The following is a 20,577-nucleotide window of genomic DNA, read 5'->3' as shown; positions in this document are numbered from 1 at the left end:
CAAGGAAGTCAAAGGACATGAAGGTTATTCTTTGGAGAGCAACTGCTCTGTGATCTGAGTTTCGCAGTAGCAGTGATGCGTAGTGTACAGTGGGAGACAGACAGTCTTGTTTAGTGGTCGGAGCAGGAGTCTGGGAGCCAGATCTGCTGCTGCCTTAGCATATCTGTGATTTTGAGCAAATACCGTCAACCTTTTGTACCTCAGTTTACCCTGCTGTACAATGGGTGTGGCAGAGCTGACCAGGGAGGTCGAGAGGCCTAGCTGATTAGTTATGGTCTCTAAGGTGCTTGGAGACCCATGGCAAATGGCACTAACAGAGGGGCACTGTGTTTTTACGACAATCTGCACTTTTGGGTTAAACTCAGACGTTCCTCTCTGAGCAGACACAAAAGTAAAAATAACTGTGAAGCGCAAAGCTAACCACAGACTTTTTTTAGAACACAATCCATAAAACAACAGGCCATTTCAGCAAAACTTTAAGTAGTACCCAAACACACAGCTACAAGGCCTTGGCATGGCTACAATACCTCTGGCTGTCCCTTTGACTCCCAGCACTTAGCAGCAAATCTGGTAGCCTCAGAAATGCCTCCAGCTTTCTGAAACAGTAGCACCTAGAGGTCCCGATTGAGACTGGAGCCCCATTGCACTAGGCACTGTGTAAACAGGTGAAACCCCAGCCCTATTACAATCAATCACAAAACTCCCACTGATTTTAATAGCCAGGATTTCATCCTAAGTAAGAGACAGCCCCTGCCCCAAAGAGTTTACAGTCTAAATAGACTTGATGGGTAGAGACCAGGAGGAGGAATAGAGAGGGGGAGTGACTTGACTAAAGTCACACAGCAGTGAGTGGCAGAACCAGGGTCCCAGAAGTGCCCAGCCAGGCCCCTTTCTATTGGACCACTTCCTGCTCAGTCCAACCTTCACATAGTTTAAATACTGGATCCTCTTTCATAGCACTGACTTTGGATGCCCAACTAGAGACCCTTGTTCTGGATTTCCAGAGCAGCTGAGCAACCAAACGCCAGCCAAAGTTGACGAGAGCCGCCTACCTAAATAGCCAGATTTCCAGAGGCACCCAGCAGCTCCCAGGCAGTCCCACCGGCGATACTGGGTGTTAGCACTTCTGACAATCCGGCTGCTCCCTTAGGTGCCTGCGTACAATATAGGAGGCTAAACATGGGCCCCACTTAGTGAAAATCTTGGCCTGGGTTTCTCATTACAGGGCTGCCCAAAAGGGAAGGCATGGAAAATCCGGGTCACTAGTGGAAATGTTGGCTGTAGGTCTCCAAAGCCCAGCCATAGCTGTAGGGATGACAGCGAGGAAATGTGCGATTAATGGTTAAAACCTTCTCCTGCAGGGCAGGCTCAGGAGATGGGACCAGGCATGGCATTTTAAAAGGATCACCCCAGCTCCCCGGGGTATCTCGGTGATGCTGGAGCAGGCAGGCTGCCCTGTGCCATCACTGTCCCTCGGATAGTTTCAGTGACAGCGCCTGGCCACCAAGGGCTCAAACTTTCTGTGCCATCGCATTTCTGTAGTTTACCCACAGGGAACATAGACTGGGCTTTAGCAACCCCCCCACTCCCACTAGTCCCTCTGCCCTCCGATCACTCTGAACCCTGAGGCATAAATCACATCATATACCTCTTGGGCACGGGGAAGCGAGCTCTGCAAAGGAGAATCAGCATCAACCCCACCCCCACCCGCATCTGCGTGGCAAAAGGAAACGGGTGTGAATGCCCTCCTGGCTCAGCGCCTGGCTAGGTATCGCCAAAGGTCCTAACTCGTGTGTGCGCCTCCTGGGATGCCAGGCTCGGACCCTCCCCAGCCTTCACCCAGAGGGAGCCGCGCACCTCGGGGACGGGCAGAAGAGACCCGGGAAGATGCTGCGTCCTGCAGACGCGGGGGAGGAAGTTAAAGGCTCCCGGGGGGCAGGTGGTCTGCAGCTGACCCCGGCAGAGACAGGTACGCCCGGCCTAACGTCCGCGGGGACTGGATGTGGTAGGCGAGGAAGCGCCGCTGCCCCGGGTATCAGCTATCATCTCCCCGCCTCCATGCATCCGTCCCTGGGCACCCTGCAGGGGCGCAGGGTGCCCCCAGCCCAAGGAGCCCCCCATTCACCCACACACCTGGTCAGTGGCTTTGCCCCGAACCTTCCCGGCTGCTCCGCTCCCGCAGGGCGGCGGCCCCGGCTGGGTGGCGAGGAGGCTAAGCGCAGCCCCGCCCCGCCCCGGCTCGGCTCGGCTCGGCTCGGCCCGGCGCTGTCACTGGCTGGCGGGAGCCGAACTGCAAAAGTCGCTTGAAAAGTCACAGCGGCTCCGGCTGCCCTGCTCGCGGCTGCCTCTGGCTCCCGGGCGGCACGGACCGTCCTTTGCATAGCCACGCCCCCTCCCGCCCCGCTGATTGGAGAAGCTCCGGCAGGCTATTTGCATAGAACGGCCGGGCGGTGTTTCAATTGGCGGCTGGCTGGAAAAGTGTCTGTCATAGCTCCGCCCCTCAGCGTGACGGCGCTGTGGCAAGGCAGCTGGGACCCGCTCATGAATGACTCCTGCGGCTGGGGCGGGTTGTGTGCCGGGGAGAGGGCTGGATCCAGGGGGCTGGAGGCTCTGGACCTTGGGGCCTGGATCCAGGGGGGCGGGTTCTGGATCAGGGGTCGGGGAGGGATTTCTGGATCTGGGGGGGTCCTGAGTCTGGGGTCCAAAGCAAGGACCTCTGGTCATTTCAGAGAACTTCCCACAGGAAGCCACACTGGACTTTCCCTTGCAGCTCACTGGCTGTTCGCTCCAACCCTTCCCCTCCCACGCAGCCTAGTCACATGAACTTAACTCCACACCTGCCCCGTCCCACTCCTTCCCCTTCCCTTCCATGTAACTTATTCCCCCCCACCCCGCCCAAGTGACAACCTCCCCTCTCCCCCGTCAAAAAATAGTGTGGAACTAACATGACAGTTGCTCCCTCTGCCTGTGTGTTATATTCCTTCCCCCAGCCCCAGGGAGCCAGGAGAATGGGGCTCTATGCCCACTTCTGACCTTGGGTGAATCCCTCCCTTTCTGCCCCTCTGTTTCCCCTCCTGCCCTGTGGCTGTCTGATGTAGATTGTAAGATCTGTGGGGCAGTGACCATCTGCAATGCCATGTTTGTACAGCACCTGGCACAATGGGGCTCCATTCTTTGGCACTACCATAATCAACATGATTAATAATAATACTGATCCGCGGTAGGAGGAAACCTGAGTGGGGGCAGATGTGCCGTGGTGACATCATGTGAGGGAGTGTCAGAGGAAGCTTGAAGGATGAGCAGTGGAACTAGTAGCTACAAAGCACACTTGCTAATTTTCAAGCAGTAAATAAGCACCCCAACTTTCACAATAAGCCAAAAATCAAGCAAATCCCATTTCAAAACAAGCCAGTCCCTAAAAACCCCAACACTCTACGTGACTAGATCCCCCCGGCCTGCAGTCTGGGACAGTGGTGGGCATGCTGTGCACCCCTGACTCTCTCCCCCCCTTGCCCCTGCTTGCTCTCCCCCTTAGCCCTGCTTACTGGGAGCCGATCAAGAAAAGAAGCAACAAGCTACAATAAGCTACAAGCCAAACAAGCAACAAGCTACAAGCCAAAAACTAGCCAACAAGCAACTCACAAGCCAATTAAGCCAAAAACAAGCCCAGTTTCTGCAGGTTTTTTTGGCAGGTTTGGCATGTCTGTTACAAAGCGCCCAGGCTGCTGAAGGGTGTCTGTTTCCAGGGAGTCACTATTAAAACGAACCAGGGATCCATGCGTCACAGGCCCCAAATCAGAGAGATCACTGAAAATCTGGGCCAGCTCTTCTCATGCCTGGAGTTTCCAGGGACAATAGACGTGCTGCGATTATCTCCGTACTTTTACCCCCACGTCTCAGTGAATCAATGCATCAGCCTTGCAGTTGGCAGCCCCTCTTACATACAGGGCTTTGGAGCTGTGCTCCGGCTCTGCTCCAGATCCAGGCAAAAACCTGCAGCTCCACTGCTCCGGAGCTGCTCCGTGCTCCGGCTCTGGGCTCCGCTCCAAAGCCCTGCTTACATATACATCATGAATGCCACAGAGCCATTGTCAAGCAGCTGGTCGGGAATCTGAACTCTGCCAGAGTCCACAGCTTTACACATTGGGGGCCAAACCCAAGGCTGACTGACCCCCTGTGAAATGTCTTTGGCATCACAGTGCAGAATCTGGCCCTTGTGCTTCACTTGATTAGGTTTACTGGGCAGCTTATAGCACTGGAAATGGGTGGGACACAGATTTTATTGCTTAGAGCAGAGGACTGGACTCAGGACTCCTGGGTGCTTTCCTCTGAGTGGGAGAGAGTGTGGTCTGGTAGTTAGAGCAGAGGGGTTGGAACTCAGGACACCTGGGTTCTCTTGTCAGCTCTGGAATTAAATAGAAGTCAAGACCTAGAGCAAGTCCCTCTCTCTGCCTTAGTTTCCCCATCTCTACAGTGGGTGTAATGCAGCTTCCCTATACAGCAAGTGTGTGGGGGGGGAAAGGGGGGGCTATGAGGTGTAATCCAGATTTGCAAACACCCTGGGGAGGGTGACACAAATGCCAGGGCCTTATTGTTCTTTGACTTTGTTACATTTTAAATGATCCCCCCCCACACACACACAGTCAAGACCCAGAAAATGCTGGAAACAAGCAGAAAATCTTATCAGCACCTGGGATTTCTGCTCCTTCTTTAAGCCCCACTCCAACCCCCTCCATTCTGACTTCCCTTCCCCTTCCAGCAGGGCCCATGCCAAAACGCCTGGCAGCCAATCTCCTCCTTTCTATCCTGGCACTCTTCGCTGTGTGACATGGGGTTGGCCACCAAGCAAAGGAATGATAGGGCCCTCCCCTTCCCACAAACAATGTGGTCTTTGTTGGTACAATAACAGAGCCTCCAACTCAGGAACGGGAGGTGGAGCCTTTCACCTGTCGGCCACTCATTCAAATTCTGCCAGACACTCTGCAATGAGTTGGTGGGATCTCAGCCCACGACAAGGACCAACCTCACAACAGGAATGCCAGAATAACTGTCTCCTTGGCAGCAGTCTGAGCTGACATCCAGGTCTGAGCCGCCCTCAGGCCTGACTTCCCCTGTCCTTCCTAAAAGTGGACTCACAAGCTGAGGCAATGCGGCGGGTGGCGGAGGGGAGGTTGTGGATGAAGAGGGCAGTTTGCCCTGACACCATCTGTGTTGTGCCATGGTGGTGCAAACAGGGCTCTGTGCTTCAGAGCTGTCAGTCCGACCCCTTTCACAGTGCTAAGGGCCACACGATTCTTTGAACTAAATCCCCGACAGACACAATTGCATGGGCCTACTGAACCTGGAAGCTCTTTGGGGCACAGACTCTCTTTCTGGTCTATGTTCGCACAGTGCCTAGCACACTGGGGTCCTGGGGCATAACTGGGGGTCTTCGGTGCTACCATAATACATGTAAATAATAATACACATGCAGAAACAAACACCGACACTTCCTTATTATCTTCAATTAAAGCCATTTCCTACCCATACCCTTCCGCTTTGCTTTCAGGTCCAGTCCCAGACACACCCTGGACCTGGCCTGGCACCACCCCCTCCTCCCCTCTGGGGCCCAGAAAGTAATGCAACATGGACAGGGGTTTTTTAAAAGTACATTTTGTGAGGGTGCCAGAGATGGGCTGAGTGACCAAACAGAAAGCTGCTGCTCTCCAGTGAGGGAAGATCCAGCCGGCTTCCCAGGGATATGCCCAGAGCGAAGGCAAAGCCTGAGCTAATTATTGCCACAAACCATTTTTAGTGGCTTATTGTTCTAAACTGCAATCAAGGCCTCACAATAGTGAGATCTAAATAATCCAGGGCAAAGTCACAGTGGAATAGCTGAGGCTGAAACTGCTGAAATCTCCCTTCTGAATGTTATAGGGTATTTATCAGTGCATCTCTCTCTAGGGCCAGAGACATTTAAAACTCAGCTAGGTAAAGCACTACATCTAATGGGCCAAATTCTCTTTTGCCCTCCAACTTGTGCAGACACTTACAACAGTGCAAAGTGTTGTCAGATCAGAACAGCTGCGTTTTACACTCAGACTGCACTGGGGTAAATTACTGGAAATGGTGCAGGGCTATGGGAAAATCGGGCCCAGTGTAAGGAACAACCCTGCACTGGCCAGGTTTAATAGTGCCTAACACAACTGTTTCATGATTATTAATTATTATTTGTATTATTGCATCATTCATCTCTGACCCTCACACTTTACACAGCATTACTAGCAGACTGACTGAGCCTTTCTAATGACAATAATAGGTCACACGTCTAGGGGATAGAAGCATGCTAGACATGAGTAGAAGGTGATACAGATGGTTACAACTGTGGTTGTAAGTAACCTAGTGACCTGTGGTAATTGATCAGCCATTTATAGAAACATCTACTAATCCTTTATTAACCCTTTATAAACAGAAGCTGAGTACAAGGTGTGCCCCATTCATTTTTAGCTCTCAGCCAGGGCTTTTCATCCCTGGATCTCACAATGCACCATGAAGGAAGGTCAGTCTCATTATCCTCATATTATGAGAGGGGAAGCTGTTGCAGAGAGGCCTGTTGGAATCCTGCTAGGACCTAATCTGGAGCTGATCAAGAATGAGCCCTGAGCATCTCTCGTGATGGGACATCAAACAAAAGCAAATCTCCATGAATGGTCTATGACTCAAACTCCTCTCTGAGTCCTACCGGTGATCTTGCCCTAGGGTAGGTTTGGGGGGGACACAGTGGGGCAAGGTTTTTGGAGGGAATGTTGTAGGGTAGATGAATCCTGCCCCAGATGGGATGGATATTACAATCCATGACTGCTTTTCCCAGGCAGCCTCTTTCTAATGCTGCTTTTAATCAGGTTAAAAGCAGATAAAATCTGTGTGAAACCTCACCATGATCACTCCCACCATGAGCGGTGAATCTCCCACCCGCCGCCCGAGGACTGGTGCTTAGAATCTGGAGAGAGGCAAAAAGTTTGTCAGTTCTGGACAGCAAAACATCCCTCCACCTCGAATGCAAAGAAATGGCAAAATTCTACCCTGACACCAGTCTCAATTCATGGCCTGTGATTCGATCTGGGAGAAGAGTCACAGCAAGAAACTTTAGCACCAGCAAAATTTGCCCTGCCCACTTCGCTGACACATGGGGATAACAGGGCTGATTGGTTTCTTAGCCCTACTCTCCCAGTGGTACATTTCCCCCCAGCTGTCTAGTAAAAGAAGATGGCCTGCATGTGAGACCCCCCCAAGGCACCATTTTCAAGCCACACAGAGTGACTTCACAGCACAGCTCCTGACCAGATCAGCTCAGGCCCCGGGATCATTTCCCCTTTGGCTTTTCTGGTGCAATCACCTCCTCAATGAGCCCTCATTCATTTCAGGCTTGCAGGTCCAGCCTGGGGCCAAGAGGGTTTCCACCCCTCTGGCATCTGGCCACTAGCTGGATGGCAATCAGTACACGAATGTCAAGCACACATGGAACAAAAAGTCTGAACCAAACAGCAAGCCCAAGGGTCTATCAGTACGGTGGATATTTGCTTTGAGGTAGCTACACCCCCAGGGCAGATGTGCTGCACCAGCATGACCCAAGACTTCCACCCAGGCAGCTTATTCCAGTCTGAAAGCAATCAAGTGCTTCTAACACTGGGGGTTTGCATCAGCACAGTGACACCAGTGCAAAGATCCCCAATGCCGACAGGCCCCAAAGGGAGCCAGGGCTGGGTGACAGGGAACTTTACAGAGGATTTGAGAGTTGAGGGAAGTTTGGACTTCCCAGGGCAGTATGTTGCTGGTGAATGAAATAATCCCCCATCTGTGTGAAAGCAAAGCTGGGCCCAACTCTTGGCTTCTGCTCCAGACAAGGCTTCTTACAAGAGCTGGGAAGTCAACCAGGTGATGCCCGAGAGCAACTGAAATGGACCTTCGTTCCTGGACAAGGGTGTAAGAGACCTGGGTTCTACTCCCAGCTCTGCCACTGACCTGCTGGGTGACCTTGGGTAAGTCACTTCCCTTCTCTCTGCCTCGATTTCCCCTCTTACCCTTTGTCTACGCAGACTGTGAGCTCTTTGGGACAGGGACTGGGTAGCCCTTTGTGTCTGCGCAGCACCTACTCAGCGGTGTTCTGATGGCTGTTGTGCCTCTGGGTGTGACTGTAATATATGTGATCACTCTTGGTTCAGATGTGGTTACAACCCTGAAATTTGGGCTGAGGCTGGTGAAGTTCAGGGTGGGGCTGGCTGGGGGAAAGGAACTGGGGCTTTTGGTGGAGTTTCACTTTGAGTCCTCGGGCGTTCGCAGACCTGCAGTCTGGGGGAGGTGCAATCCCATGAGGCAGAAGCGAGAATAGGTTTGTCCCAGGCCATACAAACCCAAAGCAGCTGGTTTGCTGGCCATCGTCCGGCAGACCCTGCTTACCCCCCAGGAAGGAAATGTGTGTCTGCACTGGCCTCGCGAGCTACACTGAGTGCTGTTGGACGCTGACGGGTTTGGCCAGAAAGGCACTTCCCATTCCCCTGCACAGGGCATTCAGCACGGCTCCAGCTCTGCTCCAGACAGCAGTAAGGAGCTGTCCTGGCAGCTGGATTCAGAAGCCTTGGGGGAGCACTGGGGGCCCTGGAGAACACCCCTGTTTACAGCAGCTAAATGGAACTGATGCAACTTCTAGGCTCTAGTTACGCGATAGGAGCTGCCTAGCTACCAGGTGGGATGCTGGATTAGAAAGGGCTTGTCAGGAAATAAACTCTCTCCCCAGCTCCACGCAGGGCACACTGGGCTGACATGGCTCCTGCCTCCAGGGAGAGTCTGTGCATAATGAATGCCCTTACCCATTCACCCAAACTTCCCAGCCCTGAAAGTAAAACTCTAAAGGACACGGGCACATTATCGCAATGGCTTTGAGACTCATCCAATTTCCACATGTAGCAAATAAACTTGGGTAGATAAACAACAGGGCAAAATTCCTATGGGACATCCCAAACCAACCCTTCCAAAGGCCAAAATAGGGTCTGTTGACCCTTCCTTAGAAAGGTTAGTGATGGGGAGACTGGGTGGCCCAGGATTTAGGGGAAGGGACACCTCTAAGTCACCAGTCCAAATCCAGCTGGTGTGCTGGTAGTGACCAAATGCCAAACAACTGAAAGGTGGCCTATGTGACGTCAGCGGATGGAGCTCAGTCCAATTCCCAGCCAGGCAGATGTCCACAGAAAAGACCTGCCAGTGGCACAAGGCAGCTTCCCTATAGGAAGTCACGGCAGAGACTGAACGGGCCCCGGGGGCTGCTCTCTTGCCCTGAACGGGTGGTAGCGGAGGCAGGGGAAGAGGGAGCAGAGGCAACTGTCGGTGCAATGTTTCAAACTGCTGAACTCCGAATCACAAGTATCACCTTGCTGAGCGGAGGGAAGTCTGGCTGCCACTCAGAGCTCTGCCGGGGTGTGGACCTTTCTCTGCCTGCTGCCCTCAGACGCTCACGATGAGGAGGGCACCCTAGATTGCTGGGTCCATCCCTCCTGCTATGCTGGCATGTCCAGCATGTCTAGCAACAGTCAGCTCTCCTGCTGGGCTTTGGTCCTAGCCACTCATGGCCATGTCCTGAACACAGATACTGGGTGAACTCTGTGGGATCCTCCCGAGAGGCCATGAACTGCCCCAGGATGAAGGAGCAGTCCTGGGAGCAGCAGGGAGAGTGAAAGGGGAGCAAGGTGGAAGGTCTCTCCATCCTGAGCACTGGGAGAGGCTCACCTTACAGGCAGCTCTGGGTACACAAGAGCAGCATCTTTCCTAGGCCTGTGGCTGCTGTCTGCTTATAAATCTTGTGATCTATAGAGGGCTGCAGAGTGCAATTAGCAGGGTGTTAATTAGCATCGCTCATAATCTTAATTGATCCTGGAAGGGGAGGGAGTGCAGAGGATATGTCAGCATGTGTGGAATGACACCTTGTATCCTGGGGTCTCCTAAGAGCTGCTTGGACCACAGAATAAGCCTCTGGCCTGGAGAGAACCCCATTGCCTCTGACCTGCACTGAGATGCCCCTGCCCTTGCAGGCCTGAGATTCCGGAGTTCAATCCCTATGACCCACAGCAGGCAGTCTGATCTCTCCTTAGCCTGCCAGCAAAGGGGGCACAGCAATGTGGACACCTGGGGTGGCCCGGAGGTGTGTCCCTGAGGGTCAGAGCTGGTTGCTAGCTGCAATATTTGTGCCATTAGGCTGTGGGTGGGGATGGTGGGCTGGTGAAAGCTCTCTCTGCTTTGTCGATCTAGTGGCCTGGGAATGCTGCTTTTTCAGAAAGCTCTGGCCAGTCATTTCATTGCAAGTCCCAGTCTCTGCTCTTCCTGCCTTTTGGTGCTTGGAGCTTGTGCTCAGAAGCTTTTGGCTCCCTCTTGAGGTCTTTCCTGTCTCTAGATCTTTGCTCTTCAGTGAGAGCCAGCAGATCACGGAGATAAATTAGCAAGATGAAGACAGCTAAGATGCCTATCAGGGGCCCCTCACTGCTGGGAGTTTTCCCCCGAGAAGTGAGCTAAGCAAATGTTTGGCCTTAACCCACCTCGAAAGAGGCCCAGACTCAGAATAGGGAAGCGGGTTTTCATGCACGATAGAGGGCAGAAGGGGTAGAAAAGGGGCTGATCCAGAAAGGAGGAGAGAGTCAGTAGCAGACTGTGGTGCTTATAGTTAGTGAGATAAACTTATCCCTGCCATTCAATCAGGCGCAGCTCCACTGATTCCAACGGAGTTGCACTGGTTGACTCCAGGCACCTACCAGGACAGGATATGGAGTAGCCCTGCCACGCACCAGCTAGTCTGTCCCCCTAGATTGTTTTACACGCCGTGTTCTCAGCCTTGGCCAAACCCAGAAGAACTCGGACAACATCCCATTTAGGCTCTCCCTCCGGGGGGGGCGCTCTCTGTGCCAAAATGCCCTGGAGCCTCTGGGTCGTGGCCTTTCTTTGCCAGAGGGTTCTGTGACCCGTGGCCGAACTGCGCAAGAGAAGCAGCGCAGCTAGAGTCAGAAAGAAGCAAATCCAATTGACCACTGGTCACTTTGCTAAACCCGCCCTCCCATGGGCTGCCGGACCCTGGGCTGTTAACTTGGACAGCAATGGAGTAAATCTTGGCATGCCCCAGGGCCACCAGAATCTCTGACAAATATTCCCAAATATTCCCAAATCACTGAGACTTCTTCAGGCAGACTCGGAGGCTCTGCTCCCATCTTGCCACTGACTGTCCCAGACAGCCCTGGCTCTGCTGTCTGGTGCAGGAGGCAGATGGCAGTGAAGGGGATGGGAAATAAATAGCACAGGCTTATGGGTCTATGACCTTGGGCCATGTCACAATAACACAGGCCAAGGAGCTGAAATCCCCCCGGGGCAAAAATGTAGGGAGGCCTGGAAATTAACAGGAGCTAAAACAGACTTCCTGCCAAAGTCAGCAGGCTGGCTTCCAACATAGTCCAAGAACCTTATTTTTGCTGGGCAGAGGTGGAAAGAGGCAGGCTGGTACCGTGCTACACACCCAGGTGAGACCAATTCTACACTGACACAATTAGTAGCATTGTTGCCTCTCAGCTAGGAAGTCACAGGTTCAAATCTCCCATGAAGACTGAGGCTCACACCCACATGCTGATGGTACAATGCAAGCCACAGCTTTGTGCAGTCACAGAAATGCAGGGCTGGAAGGGGCCTCCAGAGGCTGTCAATGGCTGTATCGCCAGAAACGAAAAGTGTGACCGCCTACAGAACTTCAGCCTTCCCTGAATTAATTCCTGTTTGAACTAGAACAGATTGTTTAGAAAAACATCCCATCTGGATTTAAAAAGTATCAGTGATGGAGAATCCACCACAGCTCTTGGTAAGTTGTTCCAGTGATTCATTACCCTCACTGTTGAAAATTTGCACCTTATTTCCAATCTGAATTTATCTAGCTTCAACTTCCAGCCACTGGATCTTGTTAGACCTTTGTCTGCTGAACCGAAGAGCCCATTGTCAAATTTTGTTCCTCCTGTAGGTACTTACAGACTGTGATCAAGTCACCCCTTGGCCTTCTCTTTATTAAACTAAATAGATCTAGCTCCTTGAGTCTATCACTATAAGGCATTAAATTGAGCTCCCTCCCTGTCTCTGGTGGGTTACCTGCATGGACAGAGCGATTATGTGGTACATTTAGAAAAGAGTCAGAGACAAGCCTGGAGTCCCAGCCAACGTTCCTCCTCTCAGTAAAGCATGATCCAATGTTGTGTGTGAGATGCCACTGGGCCCACAATGGTTGCTGCCTTTGGCCCCAGCCACTCACCTGCTCATTGCAGGGGGGATGGAGAGGGGTAGAATCTGAAAGGCACTGGGCCTGATTCTGCCCTACACCGTGAGTAGTCACTTGTACCAGTGTGTAAGTGACTACACCAGAATCAGCCCTCCCCCCCAATATACAATCCTATTCTCTAAGCAGGTGAACAGGATACTGACACATCAGGTGTTACTGCAGCATAGTTCCATCCTGGCATACAAACCAGATCACTGCAGCTTCAGGGGGAGAGGTTTCAACCAGAGGCAGCTTGGACAAGGCCTGTGTAAGTCAGATGATGGATGATGCTAGGAAACTGGGTTGCCTACAGACCCAGAGTCAGACCGCCTAAAAGGTGGATGGATCGTGTCAAGTATCTCAGCAGCAAGTGTCTTCCTTGGCACATCTTCGATCCGGGGGCATGACATGATGCCAGGACAATAACGATGACTGAACCCCCAGCCTTCGAACAACATTTCCTCTGCAGATTCATTCTGAGACAAACATGGCCTAACCGTGCAAAGAAAGGAGGAGGTGCCTACAGAGCTCCAGCACCCCTGCTCCCCACACTGACTCCATCAGTGGCCTTGGACGCATCTCATAACCTCTTGGCCTCACTTTTCCTATTCTATAAAATGGCCCATCCCCCAGCAATGCTAATATTTGTGACATACGCTGAAGAAGTCAAGTGGGAAGTATTTGTGCTAGTTATTTCCTGGGCTAGGATTTACAGAGGATCCTTTTAGGAATGAAAGAACTTTGGCCAAGGCTCCCTGTAAACAGCACTCTGGGCATCCCCATTCTATGTCTAGGTACTTCTCTGGCCCCCATCACCAGAGTATCTGAGCCCTTTGCAATCTTTAAGGTATTTATCCTCCCAACAGCTCTTGATATCCCCATTGTACAGACGGGACCAGGGACACAACGAGACTTGCCCAAGATCACACAGGAAATCTGTGGCAGGTTTCCAAATGCCCAGGCCAGTGTCCTAAGCATCGCACCATCCTTCCTGCTTATTCGGCATTCCAGTAGTTCACAGCTCAGAGCTTGTGGATTCTGCTCAGTCAGAGTGATTGGAATATGTTTACATGTGTTTCCAGGGATCACACAACAGGAAGACGAGTTTCACCCCCCGAAGAGACACAACCCCGCAGAACCAGGACCATGGATCTGTTTCTGGGATCAGCCAAAACTCCTAGTGAACTATGGGCAATAAAGACAGGTTTCAGAGTAACAGCTGTGTTAGTCTGTATTCGCAAAAAGAAAAGGAGGACTTGTGGCACCTTAGAGACTAACCAATTTATTTGAGCATAAGCTTTCGTGAGCTACAGCTCACTTCACTTCACTGTAGCTTAAGAAAGCTTATGCTCAAATAAATTGGTTAGTCTCTAAGGTGCCACAAGTCCTCCTTTTCTTTATGGGCAATAAAAACATCCCGCTCTCTGCTGAAGGGTCAGCCTTGCTAGGAGGAAGGATGCTTTCACACTGAAGAATGTGATTTCCTGGGAGCATCAGCCAGGAGGGCTATCCCAAGGGGAAAGGCACTGCTGCTTCTCAGAGATATTTATAAGAGATAGCAAACCCGTCGGCTCTAGTGGGCCTTTTGTTGAGTGAACGCCAAGGTCCCGACCTGTCATTTTTTAGCCTCACTGCTCAGTGATGTATCTTGAGGGCTCTCTTCCCTTGCTCGCTCCTGACATTTTTAATAGACTAGTAATAATACCCCAGGCTGTGTGTAGCAGCAAGAAGAGATGTCTGTCAAGGGTCTGATTTTCAAAAGAACCTAAGCATGAGTTCCACTGAGAGTCACCGTGCTCCTAAACCTCCTGGGTGCAAAATACCCCCACCCCCAAGTGCAAAGTGGTCTCAAACAGGTGTGAGGGTAAGCAGCAAAGCACTGTATTTGGTACCGCAAGGAAGTCCAAATGAAATGCACCAGACTCTTGGAGAATCATAGAATTGTAGGACTGGAAGGGACCTCAAGAGACCATCTAGTCCAGTCCCCTGCACTCAAGGCAGGACTAAGTATTAGCTAGACCATCCCTGACAGCTGTTTGTCTAACCTGCTGTTAAAAATCTCCAACGATGGAGATTCCACAACCTCCCTAGGCAATTTATTCTAGCGCTTAATGAGGTGGAAATTGCTGTGGGCACAGCAGAAAAAGCAACTAGGAGGAGAGCATGGGGAAAATCAGAAATGTACCGAGAGTCAGTCTTCATTATACACATCCAAGGGCCCACACAACGGGCACCCACACAGCAGGAGTAAGGCCCTGTCACATCCTGTGTCACAACGGCTGGTCACAGCCACATCTCATGGGACAGGAGTCGCCATCGCCACCCAGTGATTTCCCCACTGCAAAGGGTTGCTGTTCCTTATGGAGTTCCAGACTGCCAGCTAAATGACAGAGCTTGGACACTGGTGATTCTGGCGATATAAATACCTAGGTCAGTTCATGCTAAGGAGAATGCCTGTGTGTCCACTGCTGAAGCATCCAAAGGGCAACTCCCATCTTTTCATGTGCTGTGTATTTATACCTGCTACTGTATTTTCCACTCCATGCATCTGATGAAGTGGGTTCTAGCCCATGAAAGCTTATGCCCAAATAAATTTGTTGGTCTCTAAGGTGCCACAAGGACTCCTCGTTGTTTTTGCTGATACAGACTAACACGGCTACCGCTCTGAAACCAGCAAAGGGTTCCTGGCATTTCTATTAAAGGGGAGGGATGGGGGCAGTCAGTGCCCCTGATTTTTGTGTCCTCCCAAAGAGCTGTGTGCACAGATGCCTCTGTGTGGTGCTGTACAGCATTCAGACATTTCACCTGCCTCACTGGGAGCATGAGAGACCCTTTGGGGCTCTGGCCCCTGGCGTGCCAGAGGTGACCCTGCTCCTCACGTGTAGACTCCTGGCTGAGCAGCTGATGCCTGAACCCACCTCTTTCTCTACAGCTTCCAGTTAATCAGTAACAGGAATGACACCCAAGCTGCAGTGTTCATTTGCAATTAACACCTGGTACAAAGGGGACGAGGTGGGAAGGGAGAAAAAGCATGAGAAAAACAGACACAAAACAAAGCTGTGGGTAGTCCCCTTCCCTTGCATTAGGGTGCAGTCTAATCTGCAGACATCTCATCTGCACAGAGTAGGAAGGGAGAAGGGGACTGACAGAAGTATTTACCCACTTGTTTTGGGGACCTGCAAAAAATGCCCCCCTTGGAGTGAAACTGTCATATGTAGTGGGGACAGAGGGCAGGTCTCAGCCGGCGCTGCTGAGCAAGGCAAATAGAGCATTGCAATGGGTTTAAGCACAAGATCATGCAACCAACGGGAAAAGACAGAGGAGGGAAACCCATTCCCAGAATTCCTCTCTGCTTTCATTCCGGTTTCTCACAGAGCAGCTTGAAGTGCTGGGGGATTTGGTGAATGACAGGGCAGGTGAATCCATTTAGATCAAATAACCAGCACCCCAAAGCTGCCCTCAAACTCGCAGGAAGCACGAGACATTTGACTGCTGCTATTGCTCCTGCTTCTGTGTTTCCAGGCTCCGAGCAGGCCCACGAGCAGCGGAAATTCATGAGACCGGCCCAGCCAAAAGCCCTGGGAGTTTCCCCACAGCCTCTCTCCTTGTCACATTTCTAGCCCGGTTTTTGCAGCGCCAGGCAGCTTGAAGGGATTGGTAAAGCAGTGGAATTCCTGAGTCCAAACATCCAATCCCCCCAGCCTTTATCAACTGACCCACTCTGCCTGCTCCCTTCTGCACCCTCCCCCACGCCTGGTTCTGCTTCTAAACCCGTGATGCTGCCGCTATGGGGCAGGAGGGCCATGCAGAAACATACCCAGTACAGGCAAAGGCCCCTGCTAAAAATACAACGAGCAATGGAAAATGGTATTTATAGAGCCACTGATTCTGGAGAAGTCATAGAATCATAGAATAACAGAGTTGGAAGGGACCTCTGGAGGCCATCTAGTCCAACCCCCTGCTCAAAGCAGGACCGATCCCCAATTAAATCATCCCAGCCAGGGCTTTGTCAAGCCTGACCTTAAAAACTTCTAAGGAAGGGGATTCCACCACCTCCCTAGGTAATGCATTCCAGTGTTTCACCACCCTCCTAGTGAAAAAGTTTTTCCTAATATCCAACCTAAACCTCCCCCACTGCAACTTGAGACCATACTCCTTGTCCTGTCATCTGCTGTCACTGAGAATAGTCTAGAGCCATCCTCTTTGGATCCACCTTTCAGGTAGTTAAAAGCAGCTATCAAATCCCCCCCTCATTCTTCTCTTCCATAGACTAAACAATCCCAGTTCCCTCAGCCTCTCCTCATAACTCATGTGTTCCAGTCCCCTAATCATTTTTGTTGCCCTTTGCTGGACTCTCTCCAATTTATCCACACCCTTCTTGTAGTGTGGGGCCCAAAACTGGACACAGTACTCCAGATGAGGCCTCACCAATGTCGAATAGAGGGGAACGATCACGTCCCTCGATCTGCTGGCAATGCCCCTACTTATACACCCCAAAATGCCATTGGCCTTCTTGGCAACAAGGGCACACTGTTGACTCATATCCAGCTTCTCGTCCACTGTCACCCCTAGGTCCTTCTCTGCAGAACTGCTGCCTAGCCATTCGGTCCCTAGTCTGTAGCGGTGCATTGGATTCTTCCGTCCTAAGTGCAGGACTCTGCACTTGTCCTTGTTGAACCTCATCAGATTTCTTTTGGCCCAATCCTCCAATTTGTCTAGGTCCCTCTGTATCCTATCCCTACCCTCCAGCGTATCTACCACTCCTCCCAGTTTAGTGTCGTCTGCAAACTTGCTGAGGGTGCAATCCACACCATCCTCCAGATCATTAATGAAGATATTGAACAAAACCGGCCCCAGAACCAACCCTTGGGGCACTCCGCTAGATACTGGCTGCCAACTATACATGGAGCCATTGATCACTACCTGTTGAGCCCGACAATCTAGCCAACTTTCTACCCACCTTGTAGTGAATCCATCCAGCCCATACTTCTTTAACTTGCTGACAAGAATACTGTGGGAGACCGTGTCAAAAGCTTTGCTAAAGTCGAGGAATAACACGTCCCCTTCTTTCCCTTCATCCACAGAGCCAGTTATCTCATCATAGAAGGCAATTAGATTAGTCAGGCATGACTTTCCCTTGGTGAATCCATGCTGACTGTTCCTGATCACTTTCCTCTCATCTAAGTGCTTTCAGAATTGATTCCTTGAGGACATCCTCCATGATTTTTCCGGGGACTGAGGTAAGGCTGACCGGCCTGTAGTTCCCAGGATCACCCTTCTTCCCTTTTTTAAAGATGGGCACTACATTAGCCTTTTTCCAATCTTCCGGGACTTCCCCCGATCGCCGTGAGTTTTCAAAGATAATGGCCAATGGCTCTGCAATCACATCTGCCAATTCCTTTAGCACTCTCGGATGCAACGCATCCGGCCCCATGGACTTGTGCATGTCCAGTTTTTCTAAATAGTCCCGAACCACTTCTTCCTTCACAGAGGGCTGGCCACCTCCTCCCCACGCTGTGCTGCCCAGTGCAGTAGTCTGGGAGCTGACCTTGTTCGTGAAGACAGAGGCAAAAAAAGCATTGAGTACATTAGCTTTTTCCACATCCTCTGTCACTAGGTTGCCTCCCTCATTTAGTAAGGGGCCCACACTTTCCTTGGCTTTCTTCTTATTGCCAACATACTGAAGAAACCCTTCTCTTAACATCCCTCGCTAGCTGCAACTCCAGGTGTGATTTAGCCTTCCTGATTCCATTCCTACATGCCTGAGCAATATTTATATACTCATCCCTGGTCATTTGTCCAATCTTCCACTTCTTGTAAGCCTCTTTTTTGTGTTTAAGATCAGCAAGGATTTCACTGTCAAGCCAAGCTGGTCGCCTGCCATATTTACTATTCTTTCTACACATAGGGATGGTTTGTCCCTGTAACCTCAATAAGGATTCTTTAAAATACAGCCAGCTCTCCTGGACTCCTTTCCCCCTCATGTTATTCTCCCAGGGGATCTTGTCCATCAGTTCCCTGAGGAAGTCAAAGTCTGCTTTTCTCAAGTCCAGGGTCCGTATTCTGCTGCTTTCCTTTCTTCCTTGTGTCAGGATCCTGAACTCGACCATCTCCTGGTCACTGCCTCCCAGGTTCCCATCCACTTTTGCTTCCCCTACTAATTCTTCCTGGTTTGTGAGCAGCAGGTCAAGAAGAGCTCCGCCCCTAGTTGGTTCCTCCAGCACTTGCACCAGGAAATTGTCCCCTGCACTTTCCAAAAACTTCCTGGATTGTCTGTGCACTGCTGTATTGCTCTCCCTGCTACCTCCACAGCCGCAGTTCCTTCCAGTTGCCCCCTACTGTACATGACGGTTCTGTGGCTTTCTTAATGCTGCACAGGACACATGGAAAGACAATACATACAACCTGCAGGGAAGCAGACATGGAAATAGTGGCTTATCCCTCAGTGCCTCCTGAAATAGCTGCTAGTATCTGCAGGAACTGGACACCTTTTGCCACAAGTACCACACCCACAACCGGAACCCACCCAAGCATGGAACATTCCTGACCAAGTTCCCATTTGAATAACCCAGTTCTGCCTTTAAATTCCCTCTGGAGTTTGACGTATACGTTGTATTAATCCTTTCCGTTTCTAAATGACACTGAAGTGTCACTGCAAGCTAGTAGGCAGCTCCCATGCTCCTCCCCAGAGATGGCTGCATTTTAGTCTTTAACCAAGCAAAACATGTTCAAGACCGTAGGAGTTTTGCCTGATTGTGGACTACAGAATGGAGCCCATGGCTTGCAAAGTGCTTTGAGATCCTCCCGATACATTCAGGAGCCCAGATGACTGGCTGTATCACTACCAATGGAAGGCAGATTAGGCTATTGTGTTGTTCTCACAAAGGAGTCAGGACAGATTTTCCATTCTTCCTACCCCATCCTCCTCCCCAGGACTAAATATCACCCGGTGTCCACTGGGGCTATTTACTCACAGGCACTTAGCTATGCAGAAGTGCTGAGCCCTAGACCTTTGAGTTATGATAATAGGGTTGATCCAAGTCCTTCATGAACTTGAGAGCCTTTTCTCACCATACAGGAAATCGGGGTTAGCTGAGTCGCCATGGGAATAGCAGGGAAAAAATGTGGACAAGAAACTTCAGAGAGAAGCTTAAGGGCTGCACAAAGAGACACATGGAAGAATGTGAGAGGGAGAGAGGAGCTGGAGATGCCACTGTGCATTGCACAGGCAGCCAGGGGTCCAGGTGGCAGCCTGGACATCTGAATATCATCTCTCTCCTCCCCCTTCAACACAGAAAGGCACATGGGTCAGGGGTCCTCAGCTGATGCAAATCCACATTGCTCTGGTGAAGCCAACAGATATTCCCTGATTTACCCCTCTGAGGATCTGGCCCGTTATAGATAAAACAAACCAACTGAAGGTAACACTGACCCCACTTCCTACACAGGCCAAAGGTTCTTGACGCTGCCTTCTGGCTCAATTACGCTAAAGGCCCTAGGCCTGATTCTGACCTAAGACCAATGGGACTCCACTGACTTTAATGGTGAACCAGGTCCAAATTCTCCTTCACTAGCCAGGAACAAACTGTAGGGCTCCATTGAAGACTACTAGGCCAGGTTTTCAAGAGCTCCTCGCTTAGCAGCTCTCACTGAGCCATCAAGAGCCAGATTTGTGGAAGAGCCCAGTGCACTGGCTAAATGGGTGTCAAATCCTGATCCACGGTACCTGATCCAAAGCCCGTTGAAATCAACGGGAAACTTTCCCTGGACTTCAATGAGTTTTGGATCAGGAGACCATAGGTGCCTGGAGCAAGATTTGGAGTTGGTGTAAATCAACATACCTCTATCCAGAGTTATGCTAATTTACACCACCTCTGAATCTGGCCCTTGATTTTTAAAAACGAAGGGGTCCGTTCTGCCGTCTGTTTCGCTGATGTCAAACAGAAGTGACTCAGCTAAACTGGATAGAACTACAGTGCTGTAAAAGCTGGGGTAACTGCGAGCAGATCCTGGGTCCCAAAATTAAAGGTCCCATCAAGAACATTCCAGCCTTATTCTCCTTTTAACAAAACAAACAAACCTTTCTCTGCAAAACAGATTTTCACCAGCAGCACACAGCTGCATCCTACAAGGCCTGGCTGGATTGAAAAAAGATTTTTGAAGCAGAGAGGGCAAGTGCAGGGCTAGCTGGATCTTTCAACACAGATTCTGTCTAGCTCCCCCTTTAAAACACCAGCTTTTCTTTCCACGCAGCTAGCTGGGCAGGG

The 20,577-nt window shown here is 51.0% G+C and overlaps 1 protein-coding gene across 4 annotated transcripts in view; it reads right to left on the bottom strand.

The window, feature by feature from the left end:
• The window catches only part of MEF2B (myocyte enhancer factor 2B), a 68,110-nt gene that overhangs the window by 31,123 nt on the left and 16,410 nt on the right, over nt 1–20,577 (bottom strand). Inside the window, exon 1 of one of the 4 annotated variants that reach the window (XM_073324629.2) lies at nt 17,271–18,714. The exons of 2 other annotated variants lie outside the window; for them this stretch is intronic. The gene's annotated coding sequence lies outside the window, so the exon portion shown is untranslated. Of the gene's footprint in view, nt 1–2,133; nt 2,365–17,270; nt 18,715–20,577 lie in introns of those variants that run through there. One more of the 4 variants, XM_073324627.2, reaches the window with a different exon arrangement.

Source organism: Lepidochelys kempii, chromosome 25, assembly GCF_965140285.1.
Source record: "Lepidochelys kempii isolate rLepKem1 chromosome 25, rLepKem1.hap1, whole genome shotgun sequence".
NCBI lineage: Eukaryota > Metazoa > Chordata > Testudines > Cheloniidae > Lepidochelys > Lepidochelys kempii.
The sequence above is the reverse complement of the archived record's forward strand: the minus strand, read 5'-3'. Positions and strand labels throughout refer to the sequence as shown.